Source organism: Antechinus flavipes, chromosome 4, assembly GCF_016432865.1.
Source record: "Antechinus flavipes isolate AdamAnt ecotype Samford, QLD, Australia chromosome 4, AdamAnt_v2, whole genome shotgun sequence".
Taxonomy (NCBI): Eukaryota; Metazoa; Chordata; class Mammalia; order Dasyuromorphia; family Dasyuridae; genus Antechinus; species Antechinus flavipes.
In genome coordinates, this window is record NC_067401.1 from 253347587 (window position 1) to 253355240 (window position 7654).

Here is a 7654-nt window from a genome sequence, read left to right on the forward strand (position 1 = left end):
TTTAGACTGGAAATTTGACCAAGAAGTTATATTCCAAAGTTAATGGTCAGAAAGCCCAAGATCAACCAAATGGCAAATAGGTAGTCTCTTCAAATAAGCAGGTTTCACTTTATAGTTTAAAAAAAAAAAATCAATAATTAAAACCACCCAATCAAAGTCTTTACATAATACAATTGTAGTTTTATAAGCTTTATGGAAAAGACAGCATGATTCTTCCTTGTTCACAGTTTTTAAAACAAACTTTTAGCAGCACAAGTGCATTCTTAAATTATGAATCTATTGCAATCCCTTAAATTAATCATCTATTAGTTACTTCCTTTGTTTATATGCTGCAGAAATGCCCTATAATTTCACTCTATAAGATAGTATTACTGTCTTCTTTAAAATAATATGTAAAAAAATTTTTAACATATCAATATAAAAAGATGATTAATATATAAAATATTAGATATTGATACAAATCATGGAAACCTCTCTCTCAAAAAAGACTAAATTAGCCCACATCTTGATGACCTGAAACCACATATTTATATCTTGTCCGTACCAAGTTACTTTAGATGTTTTCAAATTATAGAAATTAGCCAGCAATCCTCACAAAAAAGAAAAAAAATTCTTCAACAGAAAAGCCTTGTTTGGATTCTAGAAATTATATTTACATTAAAGCCATCCATCTTCCCAAAAATTTGAAGAGTTAAATTGTTAAAGTATTAAAAATAAAAATTTAAGCTGTATGAGAATCAACATAAGGGTCCTCTCCTCCTTTTTCTTTTTGCTTTTGTTCTTATTGGATTCTCAGATGACAATAAGTCTTTTTTTTTTTTTTCCCTAGATCTGGAAAAACTATTGTTCAAGCCAGGATGGAGCATCCACTCTAAGAGTTTTCAGCTTGATGTGCAACTGTTTGAGTGTCTATTCAAGCTGCTTCTTATTCCCAGTAAAGTAAGCTGTGGTGGCATTGTGGAAAAGCACTAGCTGATTGTGCAATATTTTAACCTTATTTTCTTCTAGAAATTTCAATTTGATGGATACACCATTATGTATTTTATCATATTTTTCCTTATGTGCTTGGAACAGATGCTGTGACTACTCAATCTGTGGCAGTGTTTACATCAGGTGATCCAAGATTCAATTCTTTTAAATCAGTTCAGTATTCATCATATTCAATCTTGACACTTTCATATTGTTTCACAGTCATTAATGTATCTTCTTACTCTTTTGTTCATCAAAGTGTTCACACTTGTAATTAAAAAAAGTAATAGCTCCCAGAAGAGTTTCTCCATTTTACCCAGCAGTTTCTGAGTATTTGCATTGTAGCTGAGTTCTCCAGGGACAGCCAGAGACTTCAAATTCAGATCAGTAAATCCATTGCTGAATTTCCTCGGAGGGTGTATTATCTGGAAGAGCTGAGAGGACAGTGAGTCAGTTTTATTATGTTTTCTTATTTTCTATTTTTTTCCTCTTAATATATCAGTCTAGTACAAGAGCCAGTGTTTTTTGAACCACAACTTAGCTTCTCAGAGATAATTTGTTAAGTGCATTTATAAGTGTTTAAGCTCTGTTATTTTACAAGTTCTAATTTCTCCATTGCAAGATTTTTCGATTCATCTGCTAAAATCATTGGTCCACTTTTTTTACTGTATGTTTTGGCCACCTTGAAATGGTTCCACTTCAAGAACTTCTTCCTTGGTGCACAAAGTCATGTGCATTTCAACATTTCAATGTACATGAACATTTCAAATCCCTGCTAAAGTCAAACCTATGTGAATCTTCCACTTCTTCCCTGCTGATCACTGGAATTTCTGCTGAATTTTGGGAAGACTCCTGTAGTAGTAGACTCCTCAGAATCCTGCTCTTTTGCAGATGGATTATAAGCACCAAGAGTTGTGACATAATTGCTAGGTTTAGATATACATTGAACCTAGGGGCTCAACCACAGCACAACACTCTACACTTCCTACCTTTAGTACCCCTATCCTGAAAAGACAGACTAGAAGCCACATTGCTTCTGGATTTGGTTCTAGCTGGTCTATAGCAAGTGTTTGTACATTAGAAATTTCTTCCAAGATGAAAAATGCACCTCCCTCCCTTCTTTACAGAAGTGAGAGACCACAGTTGGTGGGCCACATAGTGTATTGCATATATATTGTCAATACTAGGGTGATGTGCTGGTTAGTTTTACTAAACTATTTGTGGGTTTTTTTTCTCATTTCCTTCTTTCCTTTTTTTGGAGCTTTTATAAAAGCACATTAATTAAGAAGGTACAGCAAGAACAGAAATTACAAAAGAATCCTCCTACACTCAAAAGGCACACTCTCACATACACACACACAACATCCCAGAGAAGAGAAGATATTAAAGAACAAAGTATGGCATATGTATAACAGCCACATGGAACAGAGGGTTATTTCACAATGTTTGGTCCTAGAAGTTCTTTTTTTCCTTCTTGGAATCTGCACCAAGTCTACTTCTAGGGAAGTCATCTGCTCAGGCTCCTGTTAGCACACTGATAGGTTGGTCCACATAGCTGAGATAGTTATGGCAACTACCTTGCTGTTTTCATTAGCACCTCCTCAAACTCTTTTGTTTCTGCTATTGGTTTTACTTTCCTTTTGGATTTCTGGTGGTTTAATGGATTTCCTACTCTCACCAACCACTGGGACATTCCTTTCTCATAATCCTTATTTATCTAAGATCAGGAAAGAGTAAACTGAAAAAGAAAACAGAGACTCCCTAAACCCTCTTTAATGGCAAGATGGGAGATAGGACAATCACTGTTCTCACTCTACCAAGCAGCTCATAGCTGTTTTTACTTTGGAAGTGGCCAGGAAGAAAAAATTCATGAAGGTTTTTTTCCTTTTAAAAAAATCTATTTGCTACAAATAATTGTTTTCTAGAGAGGGAAGGGGACAAGCATATATTTGGAAATAAAAATGATAGAAAAGCAAAAAATATCACCAAGTCTTTTTAAATTTTTCACCATTTTTTTAAAGTCCCTCTGTTTACTCTTGGAATATTAAAGCAGCACAGGTACTACACCTACTGTACTGGTCTCTTAGGCTTCTTCATTTCCTGGCTTCTCAAGCATTATAAGGACTGCTTGAATGATAGCTAATGTGTGAGTTTGGCAAATTTAGATATGCCTTTAAAAAAAACTAGTCACTTTCATTTTCAGCTGAAATGGGGCAAATACTAAGAAAAGAGTCTTTCCCACCCCAAGGGAAGTGTGTAGCAAGCACAGTTAGGTTAATAAAGAAGCAAGGTTTGTTGGTAACTTGGGAGCAGATCATTGGCCTCTTAGAAATATTAGAGTGCACATCTCCTTGGTTCTCTAAGGAAGAAAAATTAGAGCCAGATAAATGGAAACTAGTGGGAAAGCAACTATTTGAATGTTATGAAGATAATGGTCCTGATTCAATTCCTGAGGAAAAAAATACAATTGGCTTTAAGGAATCCCACAAGTTTTAAAACAAGGAAAAAGGAGAAAGAACAAGAGGGAGATAGTACTGACAAAGCAGCTGAAAAGCATGAAGAATAGGACAAGAAAGGGATTAAGTACAATGCTGATGAAATTAAAGCATGTGATGCTTTTCAGCAGGTACCCTTAGGGCATTTCCCATCTCCTGATCCTCTCCCCTCAATTTTGCCTTTGTAGGTGGAGGGAGGAGGAGGAGTGAGAGGAGTAGTGACATCATCAATACCACACATGCAACAGTTTTGTCCACTCCCTATCACACGATTACAAAAGTCATTAGTTAAAGCTAAAGAAGAAACACAGGATACATCTGATTTGAGAATAGAAGCAAATCCTGTGTTTGAAGAGTTTGACTCTTTAGATCAAGAAAGGAAAAGATGCACTTCTTTTAATCTGGAAATTATCAAAGATCTGAAAAAGGCTTGTACTCTTTATGGGTCTACATCGTCTTATGTTAAGATGATATTAGAGAATTTGGCTTATGAAATTTTAACCCTAGTGATTGGAAATCTGTAGCAAAGACATGTTTAGAATCCAGACAAAACTTGTTGCGGCTTTCTGAGTATAGTGAACTCTGTAGAATACAAGCTCAATGAAATAGGTAATCTAGAGTTAATAAATCAGTCACCTTTGATCAACTAGCAGGTTTACATCCTTATGCAGACACTTTTATGGCCACAAAAAAGTCCCATAGTAATTATAGAAATCAGACAAAGGAAGAAGTAACTATAGAACATCTTCATTCATTAATGCAGTCTAGCTAATGTTTTGATTTACTATTTGGGAACTGGGTTTGATTTCCAGGCCCTGGGTGCAAGGTGCAGATGGTTAGATGTTCAGATATTTAAGGCTATGTGCTGGTCAATCTGAGTAAGTTCCCAGATAAATAAAAAAGGGTTATTTGCTGAACACTGTATTCTTGTAATGGCTTTGGTCTTCCTCGTTATGCCTTTTACCCCTTTGGGATGGCTTTTGCCCCAGTAGAGACTCCATAAGAGCTCAGTATAATAGAAATATGGATTTGGAGGTAATAGACCTAGATTGAAGTATCACTTTTTATGTCTTTTCAAACAAATATCTTAAATTCTCTGAATCTTAGCTTCTGTATCTATAAAATAGAACTGATAATACTTATCTTTTGTTCTTCACAGGGCTAATATGGGAGTCAAATGAGAGAATGATGCCAAAAAGTTTTGCAATTTCTTCAATTTAGCAGTCTCATCCTCTAATCTTTCCATCCTCACCTAAGCAGTCTCTCTTCTTTTTTGAAACTTACTACCTGACTGTTCTCCCTCATTGATGATTTCAGAGAGACCTGGAGAGACTACATGAACTGATGCTAAATGAAATGAACAGAATCAGGAGATCATTATCCATGGCAACAGCAAGATTACAGGATGATCAGTTCTGATGGACATGGTTCTTTTCAACAATAAGATTATTCAGGCCAGTTTCAATGATCTAGTAATGAAGAAAGATATCTGCACCAAGAAAGAGGATGGTAGGAACTGAATGTGGACCACAATATGGTATTTTCACTATTTTTGTTGTTGTTCGCTTGCATTTTGTTTTCTTTCTTATTTTTTTTTTCTTTTTGATCTGATTTTTCTTGTGCAGCATGATATTTTTGGAAATATGTATAGAAGAATTGCACATGTTTGACATATATTGGGTCACTTGCCATCTAGGGGAGGAGGTGGGGAAAAGGGACAGAAAAAAATAGAACACAAGGTTTTGTAAAGATGAATGCTAAAAATTATCTATGTATTTATTTTGAAAATAAAAAGCTTTACTACAATACAATAAAATAAAATGCTTAAAAATTATTTTATGGTTAAAATTCTTCTCATTATGAATTATAATTTTTAGAGAAGCAAGACAATCCCAATTGATGAGCAAATGCCACTCGGCAATTCAACAAGGCTCCTTTATTATCTTTCAGCTTCAGCTAGATGATAGACTGATTCCAGGAAGTGTTTAAATCAGAAGCTGAAAGAAAATAACTCAACAGTGAAAAACAAACCAGCCCTACCCCAGTTCCTTTGCATAATAAAGTCAGCAATCAGCTGGTAGACAGTTGGGAATTCATTGATATTATTAGTATAGATAACAATATTACTGAAAAGCTGATATTTGGGCAAGTTTCATACTTTAGAATTCTAAGCCCAGTTCTCTCTCCATGCATTTCACAGCATAATTCATTTTTGTTGTTTTGTCTACTTGATTGCAAAACAATCAACAAATTCAGTCAATTCTATCAAAAACCAAGCCAATTTAAGAGGAGTGAGGAGAGACATATAATTTTGGTCATAGGATCATAGATTTAGACCTGAGAGAAATCTTCCAAATCATCTAGACCATCACTTTGTAGTTGAGGGGAAAGCAATTAAGTGTCTAGTCACATTCACATGGGTAGTAAAGCAGAGCAGTAATTCAAAACCAGATCTTCTGAACACAAATTTAGATACTCTATTCCATCCTGCCTTGATGTTATTGTAAACAAATCAAATGACTACAGCTATATGCATTACTGTTATCTAAACTCAGTCTGAAATAAATAAAATCTTTCTTTTTGATCCACAATTAAAAGATGACTTATTATGTTGCCAAGCTACAAAATTGATATGGTCTTACTATTAAATTATGAAAAGCTTATGATTCTTTCATTTGCCAAAAAGAAAAAGAGAAAGAGAAAAAGAAGAAAGGGAGGAAGGGAGGGAGGGAGGAAGTAGGAAGGAAGGAAGAAGAAAATAGAAATCTGTTCTTTCATCCTTCACCTGTTTAGAATTCTAGACAATTAGACAGTATATCAGCACTATCATTAAGGATATCTTAGTTGTCTAAAGACCTTGGATTCTTTATTTTAAAGGAATCTGTTCTGCCTTATTTACTCTCATCATGAAAAACCAGTTATCACTTTCCATCCTCCACCTAGAATGGAGCTCAACAGATCAATACACAGAACTTCAGAAAGGAGCTCCTGGTGTATAGCCCTCCTTACCAGGTATTTGTCAAAAGTTGGAGATCTTATAGAACTCGGCTACCCCACTTATTTCCATCACACAGAGCTGCCTAATACTTGAAGAAAGTTGTATCTGAAAAGCAATAGACCCATTTAAAAGCCTTGCTGTCTGTCAAGGTATATGAATTACTATAGGACATACCCTATTGCTAAATCTGCCCCTTCTCATGAAGGTGGCAGCTGCTGTCTGTTCACTAGCAGTGCCTCTGTCACTTTCATTTTGCATCCTAATTAAGAAGGAATTGAGAGACACATGGAGGTGCAAGCAGCAGAAGGAGTGTGCTATCTGTCATACTGTCCTACCAGATGTTCTAATGATGCCTTTAAATTTGGATGGAGGATGCACCCAGAAAGAAATATCAAACAGTGAAGCCCTTCAGCAACTACTTGTTGAAGAAAGACAATTAACCACTGAACAGCTGCTAATGGGAACCTTTAGTTGGAAAAGTTGTTATGAAGAACATTTGCCAGCTTTCAGAGGAATCCATACCCATAGACACCTTACTTATGCTCTTTATTTTTATTTTAGAATGCACAATTCATTCTTGCAAATAGGTATTCTTCGATTAGTCAGAGAACTCATTAAGATAATCAGAATTTATAATCATTAAAATAGATGACTGTGAATTCATGAAGGAGATGATATGATACTCAAAGTTTTTAGATATATTAGTCACCTTTTCTTTATACTTTAAAAAAATGTTCCCCAAACATCTGTTTGATAGGCATTGGTATTATTTTATAATAATGGCAAGTATGAACAGATTTAAGAACTAAAATAAGACACTAAGGCCTCCTCCTTTGTTAGGAATTTATGCCCCTGTCTTTCCTCTTCGAGACTTGCCTCGTACAAAGCAAGACATTTGGACATTCTGACTGCAGGTAATCTACTTTTCTATAGACGTTAAACCTACCAGTTTAACAACAGATAATAGAATCCGGGATTCTTGCATTCTCATCGTGGCTACTGACCTGCCGTGGGGAAGATACCTAATCTCTCTGAGACACTGATTTACAATGGTTCTTCATTTTGCTTTGAGTGTTATTGAGGATTATGAAGTGTTCATCTCATACAGTAACAGACCTCTGGCAAATTTCAGATTTGATCCAATCTGATAGGAAAAGAAAAGGGTAAAATTAATCCACCGGTCTTCCAGTCT

General features: G+C 35.2%; 1 pseudogene; it reads right to left on the minus strand.

Annotated features, from left to right (window-relative positions):
- Positions 1-840: 840 nt before the first annotated feature.
- Positions 841-7453, minus strand: LOC127561493 (arfaptin-1-like; annotated as a pseudogene).
- Between the last annotated feature and the right edge of the window lie 201 nt (positions 7454-7654).